Below are 8,141 nucleotides of genomic sequence, written 5' to 3'. Positions count from 1 at the left end.
AATAATTTATCTTTTCATGAATAAAGAAAGTATCCTAATTGCAAACTCATAATTAAATAAGATGAAATGAAAACTACGATTTAACGAACTACGGTTGTGTCGTTTAGGCTAAAGGAACCGGTACCTAATAAAAATGTGTGTAAAATAATTGGTGAAATGAGAATGTGGGAGAAAACGGACAACCTCGAGAAAATCTAGAGATACCATGTTGTCTACCATAAACTCACACAGCCTTGGGAAGAACACGAAAGTCCTTGCACCGGAGGTTAGTACTTTGTACTGAGCCGCCATGCCTGTCACAAACTCATAATGAATAAGAAAAAATAAACCGTTATTGAATCTCGTTTTGCGATTCACATTCTTATTTGCTCTGCATCGTTAGAAATGACTGTTCTATATTATGCTAAGAGGAGGGAAATGGAAAATGTATCTCAATATTTTGGCCCCAGTAAAATATATGAACGGTTTAGTAAATACATAAATTTTGTACACGAATTTGCCGGAATTTCTTTTCTTATTTTACTTTTTTTTTTTTGAGAAAGGTGGCTGATGAACAGCTTATTTGTGGCAAAATTTTTCACGATCTACGTTCCGTTTACGGTAGAGAGTACTGTTTGTTCTGAAAGAGGAATTTAAACTGAAAACAAATAAATTTGAAAATTTTCATTAAAAAAAAAAAAAAATAGAAATACACTAAAGACTAAGGTATAGGCAAGTACGCAATATAATAATTGTTATTACCAAGAGGATGGCATAACTCTTTGTGGAAACTGAAGAAGAAAATGTTATATTAAGCTTACACTTTTTGTTTCACCAGCTAGTGCTGCTTCAATGCCACAGCCGAGTGGTTCACAACCTTTTCAAGTCTAGCACCGTCTTGGGTTGTCCTGAGCTCCCTCCCTAATATCATCTTAACAAATCAAACAATGTTTAATATTGAGCGTTAGAGCGTCAAGGTAGAATAAAAACCATAAAAAGGCATCAATTCTTAATATCAGCCTTGAAGGATATATAAATTTATGCGTATGAAAAGAAATGTTGTTCCTATAATTTGTCTTGCATTAACCATTTTCCCCTTACATCCTTTCCATCAAACGTCTCCTAACTTGCATATTGTCACTCATTTGCCCCTTTCTATTTCAATTCTCTCCTCTGGAAATTAGACGCCCCCTACGGAGTGTTAACTCTCATGTTGAGACCCATTTCCATAGTATATCATTTTCATTTATCTTAGTGACAACATTTACAACTATTTGCTGAAATGGACAAAATTAGGACTGAACTAAAGAATCAATTGGTTTCGTATTATGTCTATTGTCTTTCTATTATGTATATATACACAGTAAGTGTAAGTAATCAGTAGATACAAATCATTCAAGGAACTTATTCAGATAAATCTAAATGACAAGGCAAAAACGAACAAGTAGATTATGGCAATTTTGGAAGGCCATGTGTTATAGATATCCTTGCTGATACAAATGTTCTACGTAATTTTTTTCAGATCAGTTCTTATTAAAAGAAAGAGTTCTTAGGTATAATATTAGTCTTAGTTACTTCTGCAATATAAATTAAGATTGGTATTTTTTTAAAATTACTTTTATGTGTGAAATATTTATCAAAATCCGTAATAAGAGGGTGTATTAATTCTATATTTACAAGGAACAAAAACAAGCTATCATCTCGTTTCCTAACATTCCAAGGTTAAATAACATACCATAATAAATAGTTCATATATTTTCCTGCTTAGATGTTAGCAGATATGAATTTGGCTCCCATGTTATTTAACATATGCTTAAATATTATACATATCCAGAGAGAGAGAGAAAAACTGTTCGTTATTCTATGTAATTTTCGGTAAAAAGATAAAAAAAAACATATGCCTACAGCCTAGCTGTAAATCATACAATATATAGCATGAAACACAAATTGGAGCAATTCTACGTGGCCTATGTTTATGTATTTTAATAGTTTTGTATGCTTGAAAATACGCAAAAAATGTAAGATTTTCCCAAATGCGAGCTTTTATTATAGTGTGTTATTGAAGAAGATTTATATAAAATAAATTCAGTAGACTCAGATTACAGAGGACATTATCTTTTAGATAAAGAAAAAGGAACATTGCGAATTGGTGACCTCGACGTGATCCAGAAGTACTTATGGGTTCGGATGCCATTTTTGACGTTTGTGAATTGTGGAAAAGTTAACTATTTTAATATGTTATAGTGTTTTGGGACTTATAGTGTTTTAGATTAAATGGTCACGTTTATTTTGATAACTATGTCGGACACGAGCACGGGAGCTGTTTGAGTACATATATCCTTGTGAAACATATTTCTAAAGATAAAAGGTGTGGAATGGTTAATTAGAACGTTCAACCTGAGTCGATTCTTTCTTTAAATCATTTTTAATACCTATTCAAAGTCGCCATTTAATTTTCTGATTACTGCGAACTTCTTTCTTTAAAAGAAAAGAAAAGAAGGCTTCACTTCTCTACTTAGCAGTTCAGAGAAATAAGTAAATTTTCAACCAATTTGAAAAACAATTTTGGACACTATTGCTTTTCAGTGGCTTTTCGGAAGAAATTTTCTTTCAAAAGAAATTACAATATATTTCGTCTTTTTCTTTCAAAGTAAGTTTCACTAGTATAGAAGATCAACAAACTGCTCTCCCTCCCTGTTTCTTTTCTTTTCTTTTTTGTATTTCTTTTTTGTAAAGATCTTTGTTCGGCGATAACCTACTAATCATACAGTTTTGTTTACTTGATGTTTATCGTTACTCACTGTTTCTAAGACCTCAGACGTAGACATACAATTTAACAAATCAAGACGGACTCCCTTCCAAGAAGAGTGTGTGAGAGAGAGAGCGAACGTGGTTCTCTCTTAGCAGAAACAAATTTTAACTATTCATCATGGCTTCTTTCTTGGGAGTTTCTCCATTTTTTCGCTATTGTCCAATGCACCTCCTTCATACACTAGCATCTATTATGCGTCCCCTTCAATTATACAATTTATGCTTTGATGATGTTACAAGGTCTTCCCTAAACTCCTTAACACATTTTGGACCTTCAAGCTATGCTACAAGATTGGGTATTCGTATGAAACGACTCTACCCCCCCCCCCAAAAGTAGAAGATAAGATTATTAGAATAAATCCAAATGATAAATATAGGGTGCTCCAGGAATAAGCCGAACAACTTGCATACGTATCAACGACCTCAATACAAAAAGAAAAAAATGCGATTTTGTCAGAAATGTTTAAATACGAAGCTGAAACCAACTTAAGATAATTAGTGAAATTGATTGTAAAGTGGCTATTCTGAATAAAAGATCCGAAAAACTTCCCGTATGTCTTCAAGATATCAATGTAAGAAAAAAAATGTTTATCTGTAAATTTGCTCGGAAATATCTAGTTATGAAGATCGGACGAATTTAAGGTAATTCGTGGAAATAGTAATAGGATGGCTGCTCTGAATAAAACAGCCAACAGCCTTTCCATGCGACTTCGATCAAAAGAGCTTAATTACAGAGATGGAGCCAATTTAAGATAATTAGTTGAATTAGTCGCTGGGTGGCTAAACTGAATAAAATAACGGACAAATTTGACATACGTATTCAGGACCTCAATACCAGAAAAAAGATTTATCTGAGGCTTTCGTTGGAAACATCTAACTACGGAGGGGGAAACAATTTAAGGCAATTAGTAAAATTTGTCGTAATCAGTGGGATTACGGTAAATTGGCATGGTAGTATCTCCTTAATTAGGCGTTTCCGACCAATGTCCCAGATATATAACCTATATATTGTATTGAGGTCCTGAATACCTATGTGAAGTTTATCGATTTATTCACGGTACATCCTATGGATTTAGTATCCGAAGGAAATATCTAGGAAGGATAGATAACGTGACCCTCAAGAGTTCTATCTTTCGGCATCAATACTTATCCCTATACAGGAAAGACCTTATCGCAAGAGGCAATAGCAATATCTATATCTATCTATCTATCTATCTATATATCTATCTATCTATCTATCTATCTATCTATATATCTATATATATATATATATATATATATATATATATATATATATATATATATATATATATATATGGATTCAATGCTACGAGAATAAGTTCAATCTTCGCCTTTGCCCCTCAATCAAAACTGGAAGTGACACATCTACAATTCATCCGATAGTATAACTTCCAGTTTAAATACTGGAGTCTCAACAGTTCAGAAGTCTGTCGTAGTTCTACAACATGAAAGGAAATTTGCTTATTTGAATTTGAGTGACTAATTTGAGTGAGTATGTCCCAGAATATTCGTACTAATACCGTGAAATTCGAATTCGATAAGGGCACAATATCCATTCGGTCATTAGCACTTGGGATTCATAAATGACTAAGTGATAGCTTTGCACTCTTATTAGCTGAGGCAACGGTCATACAACTGTATAGCGAGGAATACTGTATATATGTGAAAATCGGTGATGTTCATAAGTTTAACGTGTTTTTGTCGAACAACCTTGGAACAGTGATTTTCCACCACAATGATGGACTCAAGTGAAGTACGAACTACAGACGCAGCTTCTGCCTTGATTCGCGTAAGAGTATTGGATTTCCTATGAAATTGCCGGATGAGGTGGTAGTGAATGTATTAAATTAATATGGAACTGTACGTAACGTTACTCATGAAAAGTGACCTGTATATTTACCATACCCTATTTATAATGGAGTACATATTATTTCCATGTTACTGAAAAAAAATTCAATCCGAAGTATTTGTTGACAACCAGAAAGCCAAAGTGATGAACCAAATCAACAAACAACGTGCTGGATGTGTCTCTCACCAGCACACATACAGTCAGTTTGTCCGAAGAAGAGAAGTGTAAGATACCCCCCACCTCAACTTGCTGAGGAACTCCGAATGACGGAAATATTTAAAGGAGAACTTCCGCCTACAAAGCTATGTGTGATTGTGCATGTTGCTGATCCTCTACCGCATATGAGAACCCCGCTAAATGACTTGCAAAGATGTGATAATGTTGTGCCTCCTTTTAATGTTGTTGTATTTAAGGCTTTATTTAAACCACCTCTTGATGCATCACATTCGCCCCCAGCTTCTCCAGCGACAACGAGTGAAGTGACCCCTTTCTGCCACATCTGGACCAACTCAAGAATTACTTTCACCAGTGCGCTCTGGTGAAAAAAAAAAAGAAATGTGTAAGTTGTCTTCCCATCAAGTAAATAAAGTTAATAGTAAAACCCACTTGGAACAGCAATTAAGTGCCACGAGGACTCTGAACCGCTGCCTTTAGATAAGAGACGAAAGCCAAATCTCGCTGATTTTCTCTTCGAGTGATATGTGTGAAACTGTAACATAAACTTTTAGCTATGATTTAGATAATTCCTCCAAAACACCTGTTAAACAATTAGAGACAGTCCCATCAGTGGAAACAGTAGAAAAACACGCCAATCAGTTACCTGTTTAATTTACCTATTCAACAAAATAGTCCAGGCTGAGAGCCAGCACTATATCATCATTATAAGTGTTGTGCATCAAAATGTTTATAAGCCTTGTACTTTCTTTCACTGAGAAATTTGCCTGTCTTCATCTTTTTTCTGCAGTAGCAGTATTACTGTTTCCAACAGTAATATGCCTCTACGAAATGCGCTGCCATTTTGTGCACTCAGTTTAAATGCTATAATCAAACTTATCTAATCAGTGCTTACTGCAGCAATTTATGGCACAAACTGATGCCGATTTTCTTCTGTTTCAAAAAGTGGCATTCTCCTCATTTTCCTTTTTACCGGCATATAATTTTATTATTAATCAAGGTGAACACCCAGGAATAACTGTTATTTTGTACAAAAAATGTACACAAATGGACGACATAATCTGTTTACCTTCCGGTAGGGTAATTCATCGCCGGTCCGAGAGGTTTACCATTATTAAGATTTATTCACCATCTGGGACGTAAAATCATTTAAGCAGGGAACAACTTTATAATGTAGACAAAGTGTCGTTGTTGCCCGCATTCCTGGAAAACTTATACTGGCAGGAGACTGGAATGCGGTGGAATCAGCATTAGACATGTAAGTACAATGTATACCATGTAAGGCTATGCAAAATATTATCTCGCAGCTTCACGTACTCGACGTTTGGTTATTATGTCATGCAGATCGCCAAATGACCTACCGCTCTGTCCGAGTACAATCACTTTTAGATATAATTTATATCTCAGAAGTTCCGCGGCACAATATTACAGAAGCGGCCATGTGCATCCCCTTTTTTTCTGACCATGTATCCATCAAAATTGCCTGTAAGTTTACACAAGTTGTGAGTCGTTCTGTTGGCCGCTCTTGTTGGAAATTGCCACCTCGACTTTTAAACCGCTCACCACCTCGACTTTTAATGATGGCACTTGATCCTATTTTCTAAAAAAAGAAATCAAACTTTTTTTTTCTCTTGAGGACTTTCATCCTATTACGTTTCTGAATACCGATCTTAAAATATTTACCAAAAATGGTTGTTAGCCACTTAAAAGTCATCTGTAGTCAGCTCATCAGCCCATATCAAACTGCACTCAGTCCTACGTATAATATGCAAGCATCAGAATCCAAAATGAGGGATATTATTTCATATTACCAGTTTAAAAATCTCCCATCCTGTGTAGTCTCACTTGACTTTCGGAAAGCATTTGACAGTGTGACCCATTAATATATGTATATGCCGTACTTACGGCATATACGTTTCTTCCATCCCTCACCAACCTGATTACCAGGTTATACAAAAATGCATCATCTAAAATTCATTTAAATGGCCATTTGTTACCTGCTATAGACCTTGAATGTGGTATCTGACAAGTCTGCGCATTTTCCATGCATTTTCTCAGTCTAGTCCTTGATCCCCTACTACAAAAAAGTGAGAGGGATCAACATATACATTTACATGATTTTAACAAGCTTAATATCAAAGGATACACATATTATGTTACACTGCTTTGTACTGAATTTTCTCATCTTCAGAAAACAATGAGAAATGTTGAGTGGTATTATTTGCTCACTGGACAAATGCTCAATACACATAAATCTAAGCAATTATTGTTTCATAACTGGCAACGTCCGGATTCCTCGCTGAACACTTGGAACGTGCAGTCTGTCTCAGTTCTTAAAATTCTTGGTATTACATTTACCAATTATGCCAAGAATCAATAGCAACATATCGTTGTCTGAGATTCAGCACCGCGTATCTCCAATTTTGGCGAACCTGAAATTTTTATACCATTAAAATTAATATAGGATGGCGTACAATCTGATTAAGTAGCACACTTATATTATGTGCTGTTTTTCCCTCAAAGTAATACCGCGTATAATGAGTCTGAAGCTAGTTTTCAAACATTTTTTTTGTCTCGTTCTGTAAAATTGATGAAATGTTACTTAGGCGGTATTGAATCTCAGGCAACGATATATGGAACCCGATCATAACCCAAATGCGTATACAATGTCAAGCAGATAAAGCACGCGCACTTCCCTTGTATCAACAGGTATGATATGTTAAAATTTGGTATATGGCACAAATGTTTCCTTTAATAGAAATGTATGCCAAGAAAATAGACTTCCTAATTGGGTGGTTTCTATGGAGGGAATGCTTTTACCGAGTATGACGGCCGGTTCTGCCCCTCCTATATGATCATGGTCTAAATTTGATTGCTATTGGCCAGAAAGTTAAAATACTACTTTTAAAAAAATACATGTACACTTTTTAAATGCAAATACGCACACTACACAGTAACGTGATCTGGTTAACGTGCTGATCAGTAAGCCTTCATGGCAATAACCGACCCCTAACTTACGTCATGAAAAAACATTGCCCATCCTATCTTCGTGACCTCATATTAACCTGGGCATATTTGCCCCACTTGTCCCCAGGACAGGCCGGCGCGGTGGCTCAGCGGTAGAGCGTTTACTTCTGGTGCTAGGGGTACCGGGTTCTATCCCAGCTCCCGCCAAGTGACTTTGTGGTGGACAAACACCGTGTGCGTGGGTTTTCTCGGGGTTCTTCCGTTTCCTCCCACTTCTACATTCCACCATTTCATTCAATCATCACCGTCTCCTTTAGCCTAACCGGCATAACCGTGAGAC

This window comes from Thermobia domestica, chromosome 6, assembly GCF_964235325.1.
Source record: "Thermobia domestica chromosome 6, izTheDome1.hap1.1, whole genome shotgun sequence".
Classification (NCBI taxonomy): domain Eukaryota; kingdom Metazoa; phylum Arthropoda; class Insecta; order Zygentoma; family Lepismatidae; genus Thermobia; species Thermobia domestica.
The sequence above is the reverse complement of the archived record's forward strand: the minus strand, read 5'-3'. Positions refer to the sequence as shown.